The 21,498-nt window shown below is 40.1% G+C and overlaps 1 long non-coding RNA gene across 1 annotated transcript in view; it reads left to right on the top strand.

Moving 5' to 3' along the window:
* The window catches only part of LOC148758330 (uncharacterized), a 60,164-nt gene extending 39,518 nt beyond the window's left edge, over positions 1-20,646 (top strand). Inside the window, exons 2-4 of the long non-coding RNA XR_016020978.1 lie at positions 1,989-2,028; positions 4,647-4,786; positions 20,569-20,646. This is a non-coding gene — a long non-coding RNA (uncharacterized LOC148758330). The remainder of the gene's footprint in view (positions 1-1,988; positions 2,029-4,646; positions 4,787-20,568) is intronic.
* Positions 20,647-21,498: the final 852 nt, after the last annotated feature.

Below are 21,498 nucleotides of genomic sequence, written 5' to 3'. Positions count from 1 at the left end.
ACATCTACTGCTAGAATCATCTCCTAGAATTTAGTAATTCCAAAGATATAAATATCAAATATTTTGTATTGGGGAATATTTTTTATTTTATATTTTCTTGGTAAAAGTAAAATGTACTCAATCAATAAAATAAACAAGTACTAGATTTACAATAAATAATGGATTAAAGTGAAAGCTATAAAGCACTCACAGGTGGAAAGAATGGGGATAGAAGCTAAACTTTAAAAAATATATCTTACTTTGATTTGATTTTTGGACCAGGTAAATATTTTCCATGATGATAAACCAATATTTTCAAATAATCATAAATAAAAGTAAAATAAAACAATAGAATTTAATTGTATATCTAATTAGTGGTATAACCACACAGAGAGGAAACTTTCCAAGTGGTTTTAAACATAGTAATTTCATTGTACACATCCCTAGTGAAATATGAGTATATCCTAATAACAAAAATAACTATAGAAAAAAATTTTTAAATTGTTTTCAGTATTCTTATTATGGGTGGTAGTGTTGGTGTTCTTATTCTAATATTCTTGTATGTCTATTATGGAGTAAAGGAAAAAAGAGAAAAATTATACTGGCATGAACCAATTTTTTGTGGCATTAAGTAAAAGGAAATACAGACATAAGATTCATGAGATTAAAAACACTCCAGTCCAGAAAATGAAATCCAAGTATCAATATGAACTCAAGATATATTTCACTTAGAAAACAAAACAAAACACTTATTTGCTAAATCAGTCCACTGAAAACAACAAATGCAGTGGCAACAAGCACCCTTGGTAACCAGATTATCATACCTAGATACCATTTCCCAAAAAAGAAACCAAGGTTCTTTGGAGGAATGGCTGATACCATGCTTGGCCTGGGGATCAAAAGTAAAAAATGATCCTGGAACATGTTCAATATCTCAGAATTTATTAATGACCATCGGGGTCATAGCAAGAGTAAGTACAATAAATTCAAACACATCAAGTATGTTTTAAATCAACGAGTTCCAAAATATACTACTAAAAGAAGAGAAATTTTATTGGTCACCTTTGGAGGATGCTTGGGAGTGAACTCATTCTTAGAAAACTGCAAAATAAAGAAAAATAAGCATTTATTCTTACTTTTCTATTAGACTATACCTCAGGAAAACTATTAATAAATAATTAATGAGAGGACATTGTATGGAATTGTGGCATTCTGCTTTTAGTTAACAAATAAAGAGTAACAGAATTAGAATATCTCCATTTTGAAACTTTGAGTGAATTGATGGATCACTCAAAGTAATAATCAGTACTGATTATTAATAGTCAGTAATAATCACACAAAAAAGAGACAACCAGACATTAAGTATTGCGCAATGGAAAAACACGACACCATCTATATGTTAGGCTTGGCAAAAAAAAAAAAAATCTAAGTCTGATTAAGCATTTAAATCCAACTATCAACTTGTATGTAAGAAAATCAGGGGACTGAGGATAGTGTTAAATGAATTACAGCAATAAAATAAGCAAAATTCAAAGTTTGGAAATCTCAGAATTAAAAAATACAGCTTTTTTAGGGAAATTTCAGGGAAAAGAAAAAAGAAGGGAAATATGTAGATAAAAGGAAACTTAAGAGATAATGAATCAATCACAATATGTGGACTTCATTTGGATTGCAATTCAAATAGAGATAATTCAGATAATTTTTTAAAGGCAATTGGGATAATGTGAACACTTATTGGATTTTTGATTATGGGGAATTATTGTTACATTTTTTGGTGTAAAAATGATATTGTGGCTTTACCTTTAAAAAGAGTCCTTCTTTTGAGATACATTCTGAAATATTAACAGATGAAATTATATGATGTGTGGAATTTGCTTCAAAATAATCCAGAGTAGTTATTGTACATAGATATGTAGACGTAATTTAAACACAAACTACAAGTTGATAACTGTTGAAGCTGTGACAGGTGTTATGAAGTTCATTAAACTATTTTATCTACTTTTTCACAGGTTTGAAATTTTCCATGACACAATGTTGATTTAAAAATAGGTAAGTATATGTCAACAAAAAGAATGAGTCTGTTCTTGAAGATTATTTGTACATCCACATTCATAGCAGCAGTCTTCACAATAGCCAAAAGATGAAAACAAACCAAATGACCACCTGTAGATGAATGCATAAACAAAATGTGATATATACAAGCAATGGAATATTATTCAGCCTAAAAAAGGAAGGAAATTCTGACACATGCAACAACATGGATGAAACTTGAGGGCATTATATGAAGTGAAATAAGCCAGCCACAAAAAGACAAATACTATATAATTTCACTTATATGTGGTATCTGGACTAGTCAAACTCACAGACAGAAAGTAGAAGGGTAGTTGCCAGGGACTGGGGGGAGGGGAAAGGGGAGATTTGTTATTTAAGGTACATCGAGTTTCAGTTTTGCAAGATAAAAAAGCTCTGGAGATTGGTTGTACAACAATGTGAATGTACTTAGTACGACTGACCTATGCACTTAAAAATGGTAAGGATGGTAAATGTATGTTATATGTACTTTACCACAATTACAAGTATTTTTTAAAGCAATGAGTCCAGATCAGAAAGGTTCTGGGAGAGCAGGCACGATAAAAAAACAATAAGTTATATGAGTGAGACAATCTTAGGATCATATAATAGAAGAAGAAACTTAGAGTTTGGGTGTTTAAAAAGGGGACAAATATTGGAAGCCCATGGAAAAGCAATTGAGTTATAGGGAATAAAGGATGGTACAAGAAGGCTGTGAGCTCCAGAACGTCTAAGGTTCTACGGATACCTTACTGGTGTGTATGGAGACCAAAATAAATGAGTCGTGTATTCTGAAAACCATATTGCCCTACTGGTCCTGACATTGTGATGCCTGGAGGGTAGGTCAGCATAGCTCGTTCTCCTGGGGGCCCTTGGAGGTTGAGATGGACTGATGGCTACTGAGCCAGCATAATACCTTGATTCTTCTCCCAACCTCTTGCTATATCACATGTAAATGTCAAGATTCCTGGAAATGGTAGACTAGTAAGATCAGAAAGAAAAGGAATTAAAAATTGCCTTTAAAGTTGCTGGCTTAATATTAACATCTTACTTGGAGAGTGTACATGAGTTTTAAGACTGAAATGTCCCCTCAAAAGCTGATCAATAAGCTTTTATGCATAAATGCTTATTTTAAAAAAATACAACAAAAAACATCAAGCATTCTTTTAAAAGATAATAAAGAATCAAGGCCAAGAAAAGGGTACTTTAAATAATTGGGAAAAGCAGACTATTATACAACTCTCATTAACATCTTTTAAGACTGACGTGTAGTACATTTTTATACAATGTAATTAAAAGAAAAAATAATGCAGATTAAGCATTAGGACTACAAAGGGTGTCAGCACTCCTTGCAAAAACATAGTGTACTCTATGTTCAGAACAAGTGTTTAAAGCTAACGAATAAATATGCATTTAGTCGCTGAGAAGACGGAAAATGGATTCTGAATTATTTCTATTCTAGGTCACCTCTTCCAGGACCCTAATGAAGTTAAATAGTGCAACTGAAATAGTAATTTTAGTTGGATGACTAGAGAGTTAGTTTTTAAGTATACATTTGCTAATGTAGTAGTTAATTGAGCTGAAAAAGAAGAGGTTGACTAGGGAATACTGAGAAATGAACAGAGTATCAAAAATAAATAAATAACTGACTGAAAATTTGAGGGGTCATATCTACATATCTCTCACATATAATGGAATATCTTTATTATTATTAGTTGTTCCTGGTTAAGCCAAATCTCTACCCCTATAGTATTTTATTGCCAGTGCCAGGACTATAGGACGCTCGAAATAGTACAGACCAGTCAAGATGCTGCGTAGGGGTAGGTCTAACAAGGCAGGGGCACAGGAGGGGTCCAGGACAGGGACAAATTCCAATGATCAAGCAGAATCCGGAGTAGGAATGTGTCCTATTAATGCAAGTGATAACTTGGCAATTGATCTGAAACCACTTTAGGTGCCCTTTCTTTGTATTCCGCTGGCGCCCTGGAGTAAACAACAGACATTGCCCTAATGGACACTATATCACAATTATTGAGTTACTTGTCCATTGTCTCTGAAAACTATAAGCTTCTTAAGAATTGGTCCCTTAACTTATTCCACTTTGCTATTCTAGCCTCTAATACAGTATCTGGTATGTAGTGGGTATTAAATAATTGCTTCTTTAATACCTAATTAAGAGATTGAATGAGTGCTATGTAGCTATCTTCCAAAACTACATTCTCAGGTCCTGGTTTTTATTGTGAGCTTAAGACCCATATTTCCAGTTGGGTGCTGGATTGGAGCTACTTGCCTGCCCCAGTGGCACTTTACATAACAAATTCAAAGTCAAATCCACCATCTTTCCCACCCCAGCCAGTTTAAGCCTGTCCTACCCCTCATTCTTCCTATCCTCTCCTTATGTGAGTCTTGAAGATTCAAGCAGGCAGAGAGATTAGAGCAGCTAACAGGCATCAATGAAAGAAAAGTATTTTCCTAGCCTTCAAACTGAACACATTGACAAAACAGAAATGAAAGAGACCTCAACAATAATCTCAAATGTTGCTAAGAAAATAGGGTGGGTATGTGTGAATTTTTCTCTCTGGCTTTCCTTCCTTTAGGAACTTGTCCTGTCCCAGCCCATGAGGTTCTGTGGGGGCTGCCAATTATGGGTCTTCACACTTCTTGATCACGCTAGCCAATCAGTCTCACTCCCTGGACACTGCGTATGGAGCCAAGACACACGGGCAGGCAGTTGAAGGTGAGTCACTCAATAACCCAAGCATTTCTCTAAAACTCCAAGTGCTGGCCTGGGGACTGTTCTTCCCAACACCTAAGGGCACCCTTCTTCCCTTAAGTCTGTGAACCCCACAGCATCCTCTCAATGAAACCTATTTTCTTACTGCTTCAGTCTACTTCTGCAACCTAAAATCAAAGAACCCTGCTACAAAGAAAAATGGAAGCGTACTCAAATATGTGCACTGATAAGTTATTTTCAACTGGCTAAAGAAAAGATAGGTATAAAAATTTTATGATGAAACGCAGAACTAGAGATTATGAAAGGGAATAATAGTTTTCACAAAAGGTTGAAGATTCAAAAAAGAAAGTTCTCTCCCCTTCCCCCCCCCCCACACACAACCTAAAAGAGAAAGAAAGGAGGAAACATCTATAGATAACACTGTGAATATCAAAGGGTTTGGGGAGAAGTCCTTAGTTTTAAAAGACATGTTCAAAAATGGAAGAAGGGCTCAGAGTCAATGCCAAATGCAAAAGATCCTGCCTGACTAGGATCTCAAAGCTCAGATCAAGGTGAAGTTTATGAAAAATGCTGATGCTTGTAGTTGTGCTTGGAAGGTGGGGAAAGGAAATGTTAAGGGGAAAAAACATGAATATTTATTGAGCACTTACCGTGTGTCAGCCTCTGTACATGGCATTTTACATAGACTGACTCATTTGTTGTTAAAAATACTGGGTGGGGGGTGGAGGGGTGAGGATGTTATGGATACAAACGGTCAAGTCTGCTGTTTGAGGAAATTAATATAAACCTAATACAGGGAATCTTCTTCCTTTAAACTGGAGGCATTATAATGTCTGGTCTGTATCCTGACACTTAAAGCCTGAGTAAATGGATATAAATGGAAGCCACTTACCATATGTCTAAATATTTAAAAGTGTTAAGTCAAGCTTTGCTCATACCCAGCCTGTTTCCACCCAGTGCCACACAACCATCGGGGGGCATTGCCCTTGAAATCCAAAGGCTAGTAGTATCATGCTTTCTCCTAAATGGTGGCACAGGTCTGGTGGGGGAGGGGCCAGGTGGAAGCTGGTCCTGGGCCCAGGAGCCTAGGGCAGGTACTAGGATAGGGATGGCTCTGGCCCCCCAGTCACCACCACTTCCGTCAGCCCAGCAAGCTAATTCCCTAATACCATGGTTTCACTTTTCCGACTCAGGCAGACTATGTGCTTCCCAAAATTACCCCACAAAGGAGTGCCGTCAGCTGGGAAACCCAGTTGCCTAAACACCTGCCATGGAGGAGTTGAGGGGATTTGGACTGGCCAACATGAAACAGAACAACCCAGCTCTTTCTCTGGTTTCCAGACAGAGGCTGCGCTTTTCTTCTAACCAATATCCCCTCTCATACCCACTGCCCCATCGTGCTCTTACCCTGCATCCTCCATCCTTGAGGTAGGGTCCAGTTCTGCATGGTGTCCTTTTCCCAAAATTCCCATTTGACCAATCAATTGTGAACTTTTTTCAAAAACTTTTCTTAGGAGACATAAAGAAAAAAAAAATCTGTATTGATGTTTGTGACATGTGGGCCTCTTGTGCCAGGTAAAATGGGTATAAAATGTATAGCCATAAACCTCTTAAGGTACAGCAGGCAAAATTGAACACACCGTATAAATATAATCTGACCAAGGCAGAATATATTGGGGCAGAATATATAAGTATTTCTGGGATCTTGACGCTGTTCTAGCTATGTGGTGATTAGCTTTTTTAGCGGTCACATCACATTGTTGGCTCATATTAGATTAAGAATTAATTAACATTCTTAGGTCTCTTTCCCAGGAGCTCCTACCAACCCACTTCTCTCCTGGTCTGTAATTGATGTTTTTGAATCTAGATGCAGAATTTTACATGTATTGCTATTGTATTTCACCATGTTAGCTTTACATTTTCTTTCTATCATGGGTAGTGTTGACTACCATTCCTATATTCCTATTAAAGGAAAAAATGGGAAACTCATATTCTGTGTCTTCATTCAGGTACTTGATTGACATGGTCAGTAGGATGGATGGCAGCTACAGAATCAATGGAGAAAGCTTAGAGATAGCAGGTTTCCACTCAGCCTTTTTTGAAATGTGATTTCTAACAATTAGTTTTCCAAAAATGGAATGGACTTCTTAGGAAGATATGAGAAGAATTTAAGCAAAAGCAAAATGATCTTCTGTGAAGGAGGCTATAGAAAGAATTTTTGGATATGTAGACTTGTGAGGACACTTCTAAGATTCCATGATTATATGGTTCTAAGTCCAGAGTGATAGGGCGAATATCTCAGCGTTCCACAAACTCATCTCCAATTCCTATAGGAAACCTTCTTATGTCCCCAAAGAGATGTAATGGCTCTTCTCTAAGAACCCCCCCTCCACTCTATCCCTTTTACTGTTCTTATCACATTCCACCTTTGATTATAGTTGTTGAAATAGGGTCTCATTTTGCCGTTAGATTCTTGCATTCAAGAACTTCATTTGTTTATTTTCATTTCTCTGGCACCCCTAGAGCACAATTTGTACCTAGCAGGGATTAAATTGCAGGTAGGTCAAAAGGGTGGGTTAGGGTTTGAATCCAGAAGACAGATTTAGAGTTCCAGCGGCAAGGGGAGACTTCATCCTGGTCTGCCCCCTGACTGGGCGTTCCATGAAGGCAGACGCTATGCCCATTTGTCCTACTTCTAGGAAGCCAGCACAGAGTTTAACATATTATTGGCATTCAGTGAATGTTTATGGAATGATGAATGAGATGAAAATTCCTCCGTGAAGGAATCCACTTTAATCTGCTTCTGGTAGGACTGCAAGAGGAGAGAAGGGCCATGGGGGTTGGGAGGAAGGCAGAGACTGAATGGTAGAATCTGACATCCTTTTGAAAACACAATAATACACCAATTCCTGAATTGTCCTCATTGTTCTAGGAACTTATCCCCAACCTGACTTCAGACTTCCCAACTCAGAATAATCCTCTGACTGGAGAGCCCATGGTCTCTCATACCTTCCTCCTACCACCTTTTAGGTCAAACCCCTGTTTCTAGATTAGGCTTGCCAAATTTAGCAAATAAAAACATAGATGCTCAGTTAAATTTGAATTTCAGATAAACAGCAATTAATTTTTTTTTTTTTAGAATAAGCATGTTCCATGCAATATTTAGGACATAGTTATGCTAAGAAAATATTTGTCATTTGTGACATTCTGCTTCAACTGAGTGTCGGGTATTTTATCTGGCAATCCTACTCTGGAGGCACGCTCTGGATTCGCTTTCCATACAAATTGCCTTTTCCTAAATTGTCACCGGGCACATGCCCTCAGCCTCACCCTCTTGCATGTCATTAAATCCAGGCTCATGATTATTACTGTGGCAGGAATGTCAAATGTCAACGTGCCATTCGTTAGCAGTCACATAGTAGCCAATGGAACTTCTGATCCAATGGAGCCCTAGCTCTCAGGTTAGAGAAGTAACAGAAAGAAGTGGAGTTCCTTTCCTCGGTTTGCACAGCAAGTTATTGTCAGAGTCAGAATTATGATCTAAGATTCTGAATTTGGAGGCTCCCTGAATGCTTTTGACTCTCTCTCAAAAAGTTGAGGACTTTTTTCTCTTCTGCAGTCGTCCTTCATCTCTTATGAGTCTTAAAATTGCTTGGAAATCCCCTGGGAGATGCAGCGGAAGGGTGGGGGAGGTAGGAGCAATGGTTGTTAAAAGCAAAGTGCCTAGTACATATGAACTTTCTAGCAGGCAACTTGTACGACCTGAGCCACCTGATTCTGGCTCGAGCCCACCTTGACATCAGGAAGCTGACTCCATCATGTTCCTTGAGACAGCCCCTGAGGCACGAGAACAAAACACAGGTGACTTTCTCGCTGCCTGCGTATAGGTGCCTCTGTCTTGTTCTTGACCTTGGAGAGATTACAAAGGGAGAAAAAAGGAAAGAAGAAACAACAAGCCCCTTGGTTAATTTTTTGTCCCTAAGTCTCTTAAACACTCTGAATGAAACTCACAAGTGACTTCATTTTTACAAAGTTATTTTTGTGCTAAAAGGCTGGAGGTTGGAAGCCTTGATCCCGCAGCTCTCTGTCCAGCCCAGCCAGGATTCACGTCATCTTTCAGTAAAACCATCTGGTCTTTAAGACACTCATCCATATAACATACAAAACTCAAGACCTACCGTCTCATTTAGACTCTGACTGCATTCTCTTTGGGATGGATGATTCATAAGACATTGCTTATTATTTGGAAACAGGTCTGCAGTTGGTCCAATTTTATCCTTTGCCTAGCTCATCATTCTAAAACACATTGGTATAGAAACAGGTTATTAGCTTCTTAAGCTTCTAGCTGTAATATTGTGCGGGAGTTTTTCCATTTCGTAGGAGAGACTTGGCACTAAACTTCTTCCTTTAACTGCCAAAGTACATTGACAGATATACTAGGTATTGTGGTGTAATGATAAGAGCAGTATTTTGAAGCCTAGGCTGACATCTTTGCATTTCTGCCAGGAGGACAGCTGAGGTCAGAGAAGCTGGACTTCCCAGCTAAGAACCCTTCCCAGAGCACGGACATTTTGGGGTCAAGGTCTTGCCAGTGTTTGTGTCTCAGAGTTCAAGAACTACATAACCACATCTGAACAGTCTTAGATCTCTTATTCAATTTTGGAAATAGATGAACAGTATTTGACATTAATAAGGAAAACATGAAGACATCCTGAACACAGAGGTACATGGAGACTTTGATGCAAACAATGCAGGTTTCTAAAAGTTCTGAGGAGAACAAGACCACAGGCAGAGAATGACATGTTTGTAAATTAGCCTGGCTAGATGAAGAATTTCTGTTCAACAGCCCGCCGGGCCTGGGGTGCAGGAAGAACTACAGGAAAAGCTCCAAATTGCTTTTCTGCAGTCTCGGGAGGCAGAATAGAGCAAGATGGGGGCTGGCGAGGCTGCCATGGCTTTCAATGAATGAGCTCAAAATGGATCCTCTGGTGACAGCCCTGCCAAAGAAGAATGATCAGATACACTGAAAAATAAACACCTCTGTTCACATTTTGGAGGCGATGGCTAAATCTGTCCTGTTTCTGCCTACAGATCAGCAAACTTGAGGGAGAGCCCTCAAGATCAGAAGCAGGTACGTTTTGGAAAAGCACCAGCCCAATGAAGGTAGATTGGTATGTGCCTGTGAGTGCGATCTAGTTTGCAGAGCACGACTCAGCTGGTATTGTGCACGATGAACACAGAATACAGATGTGGGGCTGAGGAGGGCCTGGGAAGAGCTGGGCACTGACATCACCTCCAGAAAGAAAAACGTTGGCCCCTTTCTTCACGGCTTTATGTTTACACAGCTCAGCTCAGGGCATATTGATTTTGGGGTAGTTCTACTGAGCCATTCAGGGAATTAAAAATCCAAGCAGCCCCAAAATTCCCTTCTGGGTAAGATGTTTTAGTTTGCAAATTGCTGGGAGGCAGGCTGAAGCAGAACCGAATCTTACAATGTTGCAGGGTTTGCACATCATTCTGCCTCTCTCTCTCCTCCCAAATGCCGGCTCCTAGGAAAGCCAGAGAAACATGTCTGCCTGCTGAGCTACTGCAGCCCTGCAGGAAGCGGGCCTAGGCAGGATCAACATCTGTGGACAGCGCTCTCGGTATTTGTTTGTGTAAGATGCACTGATCTTTGCATGCAGCTTGGGCTCTGTCTTCAGCGGAAGAAGATTTCCCTCACATTGCTATTCTGTCTTCGCCAAGACAAATGCTGAATTGTTTGTTCTCTCCTAATGGTATCCTGAGTGCTAAAAACTCCACGATGAAAAGATCCCCCCTATTCTGGAGTCGGCTCACACACAGCAAGTTGTGTATGTACTCTCTTGGGACCACCTTGGGACCACTACTCTGGCCAACAGAAAATTAAAACCAATTTGGCTAAATCATGAGGAGCCACGACCGTGACTCTTTTTTTTTTCTTCTGAATTTGCTACAAATTTGATGCAGGGAAGAAAGTAAGACATTTGGAGTTGTTGTAAAGGAAAAAGAGTTGAGGGGAAAGTGCGCTCTCCATTCTCTTCTCGCTGAAGAACTGCAATACTTAATTCAGACCTACAGCAAGAAAGATTCATGGTGTGAGAAGGTACGAGTTGTACTTGCTACCAAAAACACACACGCACAGTGCTGAATTAGCAAAAGAGAATATTTCTGTGGAGCCGAGTAGACACAGAGATCCTGCATAACAGAGTCTAAGCCAGGAATGTTTTGAATTGTAACATAATCGTTGTTGCTACACACTTTTAAAGGCCTCAAAAAAATTTTTAAAGGCCTCAGTTTTTTTTTGTTTTGTTTTTTTTTTTTTTTAGTCTGTAATGAAAATGACTGAATGAATGTCAAATGATAGAGATTTGAGTTAGGTAGTAACTTTACAGATACAGAAGCTAAGGAACAGAGAGGTGTGTAACTTGCCCAATGTCACACAGCTAGTAAGTGGCAAAGCCAGAACTTAAACCCAAGCAGTCTGGCACTAAAACCGGTACTTTTAACCACTAGACTTTACTGTTTCTCAAGTGCCCTTCATCTTGTTTTTTTACCCACCCTGTCTAATATATGATGAAGTAGGCACACAAAACATAGCATTTGGAGGTATCCCCCATTTTTGACACCTCCCCCCAATTTTACGGTGAAATAAAGCAAATAGTGCCACACACTTTTATTTTTAACGTGGCCTCTGTTAAAATACTAATACATGGGTAATGAAATCAGTCATTTAAAGGTGTCTGATAATAAAGATGCCTAAAATAACTATTTCATTGAGCAGTATTCTCTAGACCTCCACTCCCAAGTTAATATTAATAAAGTCCCTGAATACCACTAACGAATCAGTAGGAAGACACTATTTCTGTTGTTAAAAATCCAAAATTAAAACGTACAGTTTTCATGCTATTAATATGAATAATGTAATTGCTAATTTTGCTTGTATCATTGCTCTGCCTTTGAGTTGGTGATCGTAACCTTTGTGTCCTTAGTAACAGACATGTTCAAGCACCATCTTGCTCCCATGCAGTGCAGCTATAGATCTGCAGTATATATGCCCTTCATCTACCTTTGACTTCTTGCTTGTTAAAAATGTATTCATGGGTGAGATTAGAAGCTCAACAGAATAGCTATGAACCCAAGCAGCACAGTGATTTGTAAGCACAACTATAACAGCACGTCAGTAACTATCAAAGGAATTCATATTAGAATGGAAAGAGGGAAGCAACATCATTACAGACGCAACCTTGAATCAGTTCCAATTTCCTTCAAAAAAAAAAAGAAAAAAAACTCATTCCGGAATCCCAATATTTTATAATTATCAGCCAATTACTTGCTATATATGTCATAACTTGTCACAACACAAGTGTTGGACGTTACAGTTAAGGATCGCTCAGCTGACAAATTTTGGCACAGGTTCAGGTACTCACTCATTTAACAAATATTTACTGTGTCAATATGTCAGGATCTGTTTGTCCCCTAGAGGTATGTTATTGGAACACCTTGTGTCCAATAAGAATGCTATGTGTATTCAATGGTATCATTTGTATGAAACACTTTGGGCTTTTCTGCCTTCTAGCTTTCAATTCTTTTTCCTGGCAGCCTCCCACCCAAATGAGTGACTTTCTTTAGGATATCACAATGGAAGTTAAAGACGTCCATCTTAGTACAAAGCACCCTTTCCCAATTTTGTTTCCCTCCTGAGTGAATCGGAGCTTAAGGATTTCAGAATCTCAGTGATAAAGCATCATGAGGCTGGCGTTCATTGTGACCTGTCTCTGGCTGTTTGTCATCAGCATGCCTGAAAGCTGACCTAGCTCGTCTGTCTGTCACTATTGGGAAGCAGATGGAACAGAAATGAGTGGAGATGGGCACCGTTAGTGGAAGGAATCAACACTCCTAGTGAGAGGGAGACGAATTAAGAAATGATTCAAGGGCTTTGCACTCAAAAAACAATGATTAATAAAGGGCTGTTGACTTCTGACTCTCAAGTTGATTTTGGCTACAGGGAAGTCAAAGTCTGTACTGGTGGGAAAGCCAAGGTGGCGAACCTTGAGAAAAAAAATTATACAGTAGTTCTGACTATATTCCAAGCGCCATAGTTAGGAACCTTTGAAAATCTCTCTCTCTCTCCCCCCTTTCTCCCTTTCTTTCTCTGTTTTTTTCGCTCTTTCTCCCCAGCTATGAATTTCAAAAATCTGATGGATTTATTCTGCTAGAAAATAACATTCTTAAGAATGAAAGACCCTTGGGAAACCCTAGAACAAGAAATTATCCAACCTCTTTAAGGCAATTAGCCATCAATCAAAGTATATTTATTTGCTTTTCATAAAAAAATATTTCATTGTTTAGGTGACTGCATTGGATTTTTACGGAGCCCATGATAGAAACTTACTGACTCATCGACAGAGCTTGAATTGATTCAGAAAATGCTGTGATAAAAATCTCAGCTGGGTATTTGGGGCCTTCTTATAGAGGAGAGGATTTCAGCAGCCCTTTAAAACAGATCCTGAAAACACAGTTCATAGTTCATTTGAAGAGTTCTTTTTTTTTTTTTTTTTAGCAACCCCGTATCTGGGTTTTCTCCTGTAGTTAATCATTTAGTGGCATTCTTTGTTCTACCTGAAAGTAACAGACAACAATGCATATCACAACCACAACATTCATTTACCAAACACAGTGGAGCAAATGAATCACTGGACTGTTGGGAGATGGATTTTTAACTTGTTACTGAAGCACAAAACAAGTTGTCTAAGACTTTCTCCTTTCAGAGAAGATGTGAAAGGTGTTCTCTCCCATTGGCGATGAGCCACAGAGCGTGGGGGAACTGGTTGGGTTTAATTCAAAGTCACCTAAAGTTTTGTTTGAAGTTTATAAAGGCAGTTCTATTCAATTCCACAAGCGTTTACAGAGCTATTTCATGCAAGGTGGTGTGTGTGCTAGACACTGTGGAAGCCACCGTAATACTCAGATACCAGCACACCCACTAGGGGTTCAGAAGTCTGGTATCGCAGCAGCACCATTAAACAACCTTTTTCCTCTCTGGCTTCCATGATCCTATGAAATTTTCTAGGCATTGAACTATCTCGAAAACCAAAGCCAATCTAAGCAGGCTATTTCCTGGAATTTCTGGAACCTACATATTCTAGATCAAAACTGGGAAAGGAAAAATCAAACATGTAACACACCATTCACTTTGAAAGACCTTTCCTACCATATCAGTTTGTATAGCTACATGATTTTAATGCCAGTGTGTTTTCTCTGTGATAATGATTACTAAATTCTATTAAACTTATTTAGATTTACTTAGGCTAAGTTCATTTCATTTTTAACTGACTACTTCCAATTTTTAATTAGAACTTTGAAGGTTTCGTATTTAATTCGATACTTCTCCTATCAATTTTTCAAAGCCTAGTGGCTAACATACATTTCACTTGCTCTGAGCCCAGAACCGCACGAAGCACTTTAACACATTCTAATCCTCACTATACCCCTATGAGTTGGATATGACTACTCTCCTACTTTTACAGGTGATGAAATTGAGATTTAGTGAAATTGAATAACTTCCCCAAATCATACAGCCACTGAGCAGCCACACTGGATGTTGGCATATTTCCTTTCTCCCCAACCCATCCTTTGTTCATATTACCCATCTAGTTAGTACATTCTCCAGCCTCTCAAGTTTCAGATGTACTTGCTTCCTTTTCACTCTTGTCTCAACATGGACCAACCAGCAGAGCCCTTCCCTGGATTTTTGTGCGTCTCAAGCTTCTGCCCAATTCTGAAATCTCCTTCCTCACTCCAGACCATAGTCCATTATTTTCTGCATGAGTGGTTCTCAACCAGGAGTTATATCACCACCTGGGGACACTTGGCAGTGCCTGGAGACATTTCTGGTTGTCACAATTAGGGGAAGGGAGGGGGGTGGAAGCAAGGGATGCTGCTAAATATCCTAACGATGCACAGGACAGTTTCCCACAACAAAGACTTCTCCAATCCAAAATATCAATAGTGCTAAGGCTAAGAACTCCTGAGCTGCATGACACACTCGATGTCTAAAATAGGCTCTCTTCTATTGTGAATTGTACATTATTGACGACCCATTTTCACTAACTAGGTTATCCATAGGGGTTAATCTAATACATCTGTATCCCCAGTGGCCAAACACAATGCTTGTCCAGAATGGGCACTTAAAGATACCAGTAATGGTAAGTCACTCATTTCTTCATGCACTCACCTCCTTCTCTGGTCCACAGGTATTTACTGAATATCTTTGTGGTGGGTAAAGCTGGAACTGGGAGTGAAATGTAAGCAGTATAGACATACCTCTCCCTTCAAGAAGCTTATAGTCTAGAAGGGAACTCAAAGCACAGTACAAGAGCTGAGTGCTGGGGTGGGAGACGTGTGGTAGCTAGGAGCTGGGAAAGGCATAGCAGGAGCAAATAACCAGAGAGGACAGGGTGGGGAGAAAGGGCTTCTGAGAGGAAGTTACAATTAAACAGACACCTGAAGGATGAGGAGAAGTTAAACAAATGAAGAGGAGAAAGTGTTCTAGACAGGAGAAATAATGTGTGCAAAGACCGAGGGATGAGAAACTAACAAACGTATGAGGCGGGCACTCAGGCTGCGAGGGGCAGGTGGAAGGGAAGGAAGGGCCTCAATCAAAGCCACGTATAAATGTTTTGCTTTGCACGAAAGTGACAGGATCTGATTTTGTTTTTAAAGAATCACTCTGGCTCCATGTCATTAGAGAAATGTCTATTAAAACAATAATGAGCTACTGATACGACCTATTAAAGTGGCCCAAATACAGAACACTGAGAACCTTAAATAGTGGCGAGAAGGTGAAGCAACAGGAACTCTCTCCGTCCTTGCTGGTGGGAATGCGAAACGATCCAGCCTCTTTGGAAAACATCTCAGAAGTTTCTTACAAAACTAAACATACTCTTCCCATAGGATCCAGCAATCACACTCCTTGATATTTCCCCAAAGACGTTGAAAATTTATGTCTACACAAAAACCTGCACACGGATGTTTGTAGCAACTTGGTTCATAATTGCCAAAATCTGGAAGTAACCAAGATATCCTTCAGTAGGTGGATGGATAAATAAGCTGTGGTACATCTGGCCCACAGAATATTATTCAGTGATAAAAAGAAATGCTCTGTCAAGCCATGAAATAACATGGAGGAAACTTCAATGCATGTTGCTAAGAGTCACAAACCAATCTGCAAAGGCGGCCTACTGTATGATTCCAACTATAGGCAATGCTAGAAATGGAAAAACTGTGGTTAAAAAGATGAGTGGTTGCCAGGGGTTAGAGGGGAGAGAGGATGAATAGGTGAGCACAGGATTTCTAGGGCAGTGAAACTACCCTGTATGATGCTATAATGATGGCTATATGTCATTATACATTTGTTCAACCCATAGGCTGTACAATCCCCAGGGTGAACCCTAATGTAAACCATGGACTTTGGGTGATAATAATGTGTGAATGTAGGTTTGTCGGTTGTAACAAATGTGCCGCTCTGGGTAGGGGAGTAGGAGTGCTGTAGTGGGGGAGGCCGTGATTGTGTGGGGGAAGGAGGTATATGGGAAATCTCTACCTTCCAGTGAATTTTTGCTGTGAACCTCAAACTGCTCTAGAAATAAAATCCATTGAAAAGAAAAGAAGAACCACTCTAGATGCTGTGCATGGAATGGGCTGGGAGGTTGGCGGTTATGACAATCACAGGGAAGAACTTTTGGGGGGGCAACAAAATGCCCCTACAATTTGATGTTAAGGTTTTGAAATGTGTGAGGGATGGCTGAGGAGTCCTCTAAATCCTAATCAAGGAAAGTGGTTGCAATACACAAAAGTTGAAATCATTTCAATTGTGTTATATTCAGTGTGAAGAAAGACTACAGCTACTACAAGGGCATGTCAGCCTGAGGACAAAACATTCAGAGCCGAAAGAGTGAGCATTTAGCAGTGTGTCTTCAGCAAAGGGTCCAGACTTGGAGGAGCAGCCCAACAGTACAAACGAGTATATTAGTCTGTCATAACTCGATGACACCAGCTGTTAATTTCCTCCTGCCTAGCAGACATTCAATAAATATTTGTTTGCAGTGAATTGGATTAAATTGGATTCCATGCTCACCCAGCATCTTTCTGATCACAGTTTGGCTTTCTGTGAATCTTTTCTATGAGCATAAAATGTACTGATTAGCTGACACAAACTTTCCAGTCTGATTTACGTTTCTATTTTTGCCATGAATGATTAAGCTGGCATTATGATTGCTGTATCCATCTCCTTTGTGTTTGGTCAGGATAATGGACACTTGTGGTAGTTTCTCCAGCCTCCATCTCCCCTTCTCTCCTCCAGTCAGTAAACCTTTTTTCCATTTAGTTATCTATCCCTCCACCACAAAGTCTCTGTGCTTCTGGACTAACTGACCCCACCCCCAGCTCTAGGTGCGCCCTGACTATCTTAAGCCAATTATTGTATTTGCCCAAAGCCACAATGATTGATTCAGATATTGGCAGATGACCTAAACCAGCCTAATCTAAACAAAATTCAAGAGTCTTTCTTAGAAATCTGGGACAGAGATGATCTCACTCCTGATGATGAAGAAGGAAGCAAGCAGCTCCTAGATGCTGCTGGAAGCCAGTTTGCTACTCTGATGGTTAATCTTATGTGTCAATGTGGCCAGACTATAGGACCCAGTTGCTTGGTCAAACACCAGCCTCACTGTTGCTGTGAAGGTATTTTTTAGGTGTGCTAAACATTTCAATCTGTAGAGTTTGAATAAAGAAAATTATCCTCCAAATTTGGGCAAGGCCTCATCCAATCAGCTGAAAGCCTTAAAAGACTGAGGCACCTCAAAGAAGGAGAAATTCTCTCTCCAGCCTGACTTTGGATTCAATACTGCAACATCCACTCTTCCCTAGGTCTCCAGCCTGCCAGCCAGCCCTACAAATATTGGACTTGCCAGCCCTTACAATCAAGTGAGCCAAATCCTTAAAATAAATTTGAGAGATTGAGGGAGAAGGAGAGAGAGAGAGAGAGAGAGAGAGAGAGAGAGAGAGAGAGAGAGAGAGAGAGAGAGAGAGAGAGAGAGACTCACCAATTGGTTCTCTTTCTGTGGAGAACCCCAGTGCAGCTACCCTCAGGGAACAAAGCAGACATGCAGAAGAGAGCGGAGCTAAGACAATTATAGGGGACGCAAGCCAGAGCCTGGATCCAATCCAGTCTAGAGCCCACATGGATCAACCAGGGTGATTTCAGCAGCAAGTAACAGGAAACCCAACTGCCTTAAACAATGTGGACATGTCCGACTTACCAAGTAGAAATCCCAGTGGTAGAACAGGTTTCAGGGTCAGTTAATCCAGCAGCTCAGTGATGTCATCACGGAAGCATGTTTTTCCATTTTTCTGTTCCACTACTCATCCCAAATCTGACACTCTCATGATTATTGGGTAACGTGGATAACAATCAGAGCTACTCACTTCCTCCTTCACACCCAGTACAAGAGATTGCATTCACATGGTTCTGTCTCTGAAAAGTGAGGATGATTCTTCCTTTGTATCACATTAGTACAGGTTGGCATAGGTTTGCCCAACTGTGAACCACTCATTATCATTGTCAAGGGAGCGGAAAGGAGATTATCATGATCGTCTTAAGTTAATCAAGACAGATGCTCAGAGCCTTATCAGTCTCAACTAGCACTGCTGCTACTGAGTGAGGAGGGATGGAGAGATATTAGGCACGCAACCATAGTGTCCACTGCAGAGCTGCATTTTTAGATATATGAGCTAACGAATTGCCTGTTCAAGCCATTTTGAATTGGATTTTTAGCGATTTACTACAAAAGTTATCGTAAGTGTTATAGCAGCCAGTGAACCCATTCTCAAGACTTGGTGGCCTCTGGCTACCTTGATAAAATCAGCTTCCTGGGTCTTTAGGATTGAAGACCAGGACCTCAATCATGGAGAGCTCCCTGGGCTGTGCCATTCTGTGAGGCCTTGTTTCTCTTGTCCAAATATCTTCCCTGCCTTCACCCTCTCATAAACCATCCCACACCTAAAATTCCTTGGGTCTGTCATTCACCCAGCTCATTAGCACCCTTGGGTACTAGACTCCATAATTAACCACACAGAGCATACTTTTCTCTCTGGCCCCGGCCCATCATGACCTCTGTCATGTTCTATGCACAAGTCAGGATTATACCCATTGCCTGCTTCCCTTGCTTCTATGACTGGGCTACTGGAGGAAAAATACTAGCATTCATCTGTTACCTTACTTAGCCCAGGGTGAGATGCTTTCTAATTTAAGTCTCAAAGTAACCTTAAAAGGGTATTCAAATCCTTATTCACAAATGAGGAAACTGTGACCCAGGAATGTTAAATAACATCAGAGTCACACTGCTAGGAAGGAATTCAAACCCTGGTTGGTCTCCTCCTAGGCCTGCATTCTGTCTGGTGCACCACAGAAAAATCACCCTGGTCTCATCTGCAGTTGAATCTTGTTACCCAGTTTGAGTTTAAACTAGCATTCTACAGTCCTCTAACTCATCTTTGATTGTCTCCCTGTCATACCATTCATAGCTGTTATTCCAGACGTTCCCTCATTTCTTGTGACCCTAATGACCGTGTCTCTTACCCATGGAATATAGAAGGTGACCTGCCTCTACCTCACAGAGAAATTTGAGCTCATCTGACTTAAACTCTTTTATGTACCCATGTTTTTACCTCACCCATCACGTCTTTCCTCCTAACCTTATCTGCAATCTCAGAGGTTGAGCTTCATCTTCCCTGTGATGCTGTCTTATGTTTTGGACTCCCACTTCCCACTTCCTGCAATTATCCCTTCTTACTTGCTATCTTTAATTCTTATTCATTTGGACCTTTCCATTACACCTCTAAATAGTCTCAGTTCTCCTCCATCTTAAAAAGCTAACAAAGTATTGATTGACCCTCCTGTACCCTTCTACTTATCAGTTGTCTCTTCTGACTTTTGCTGCAAAACTGGATCTACCCATTCCTATAATTGTCTCTCAATATCTGATTTATTTTAACTCTTCCCTCTTACCCACCACTAACATCCCCACACACAATGAAACAACTCTCAAGGAAGTTAAAGATGACCTGTTCTGGAGTAGTTGGAAATAAAGGTTGGAGATGCCCCTGTAGGAACCAACATAGGTGTGAGACTGGAAAATAACAATTGATGCACTTCCCCATGGAGGGAGTGACAAGGGCGTGGAGCAGATGGTCAGCTTCGGTGGGAGAGGGTGGACCAGGCCTGACAAGACAGGAGGCCAAAGAGCAGTAAGAGAGACGGAACAAAACCCAGGAAGCAACACAGTGTTTTTGTAACACTGCCACAAAAAACAGTGGAAGCCAAATTTCAGAGTGTCAAGTGCTGCAGATGGGTTGAAGAAGATGGGGTACTAGAAAAGGGACCATATGGTTTGGGTAGAAGGAGGTCATTTTAAACTTCCTATTCAAGAACACACTATAGTTCCCCCTTGCCCACCATAGCAAGCCCCAAATCTTGAGGCTGTTATCAGGAAACTCTCTGATGAGGTCCCACCAGTCTCTGTACTCCAGTTGGATCCGTTTTACTGGATCTTAAATCCCAAGCTGGCACTGCACTGTCTAAAGACTGCCTGTTCTGCAAATGAGCTGTGCAGGACTAACCAAACAACTTTATTGCAAATATTAAAGGTTTTAAATTTTTTTCCACTTAACAACTTGCATTTATTGGTTTCCTTTCATGTACCCAGATGCTGTGGGAGGCAGGAAGAAGTGGAAAACAGACTCATGTGCATGCGCAATTCATCATCTAGTGGGAGAGGCAAAGGTAAGCATTTATAAATAATCATACCACTAAAATTAGTGGTTTTTAAAAATTAATCACACAAGACCAAAAATTATTCATCACAAATGTTATATGAGGTCGGACAATTAAGCTTGAGAACTTGTTTCAACGATGTTGCTAATCTTTCTTGAGATCAGAGGGATTATTCATTATGAATTTGTACCAACTGGACAGACAGTCAACCAAGTTTACTATTTGGAAGTGCTGAAAAGGCTGCGTGAAAAAGTTAGATGACCTGAACTTTTCACCAACCTTTCCTGGCTCTTGCATCACGACAATGCACCAGCTCACATGGCACAGTCTGTGAGGGAGTCTTTAGCCAGTAAACAAATAACTGTATTGGAACACCTCCCTACTCACATGATCTGGCCCCCAATGACTTCTTTCTTTACCCAAAGATAAAGGAAATACTGAAAGGAAGATTTTTGATGACTTTCAGGACATCAAAGGTAATATGATGACAGCTCTGATGGCCATTCCAGAAAGAGTTCCAAAATTGCTTTGAAAGGTGGACTGGGCACTGGCGTTGGTGCGTAGCTTCCCAAGGGGAGTACTTTGAAGGTGACCATAGTGATATTCAGCAGTGAGGAATGTAGCACTTTTTCTAGGATGAGTTCACAAACTTAATTGTCTGACCTTCATATGGTGCATACATTTTTTAAAAATCCAAACATTACAGAAGTGCATAAAATAAATAGGGAGAGACCTCTGCTTTCTGCCTGTCTAATTCTCTCTTAGTAAGAGTAACATGTTAGCAGATAACATATAATGTATATGTGCCTGTATATATTTATGCACACATACGTACACATATATATTTGCTTACTTCTAACAA

This window comes from Rhinolophus sinicus, chromosome 4 (assembly GCF_057876585.1).
Source record: "Rhinolophus sinicus isolate RSI-liver-muscle chromosome 4, RSI-T2T, whole genome shotgun sequence".
Lineage (NCBI taxonomy): Eukaryota > Metazoa > Chordata > Mammalia > Chiroptera > Rhinolophidae > Rhinolophus > Rhinolophus sinicus.
This window is presented reverse-complemented; position numbering and strand designations above follow the sequence as displayed.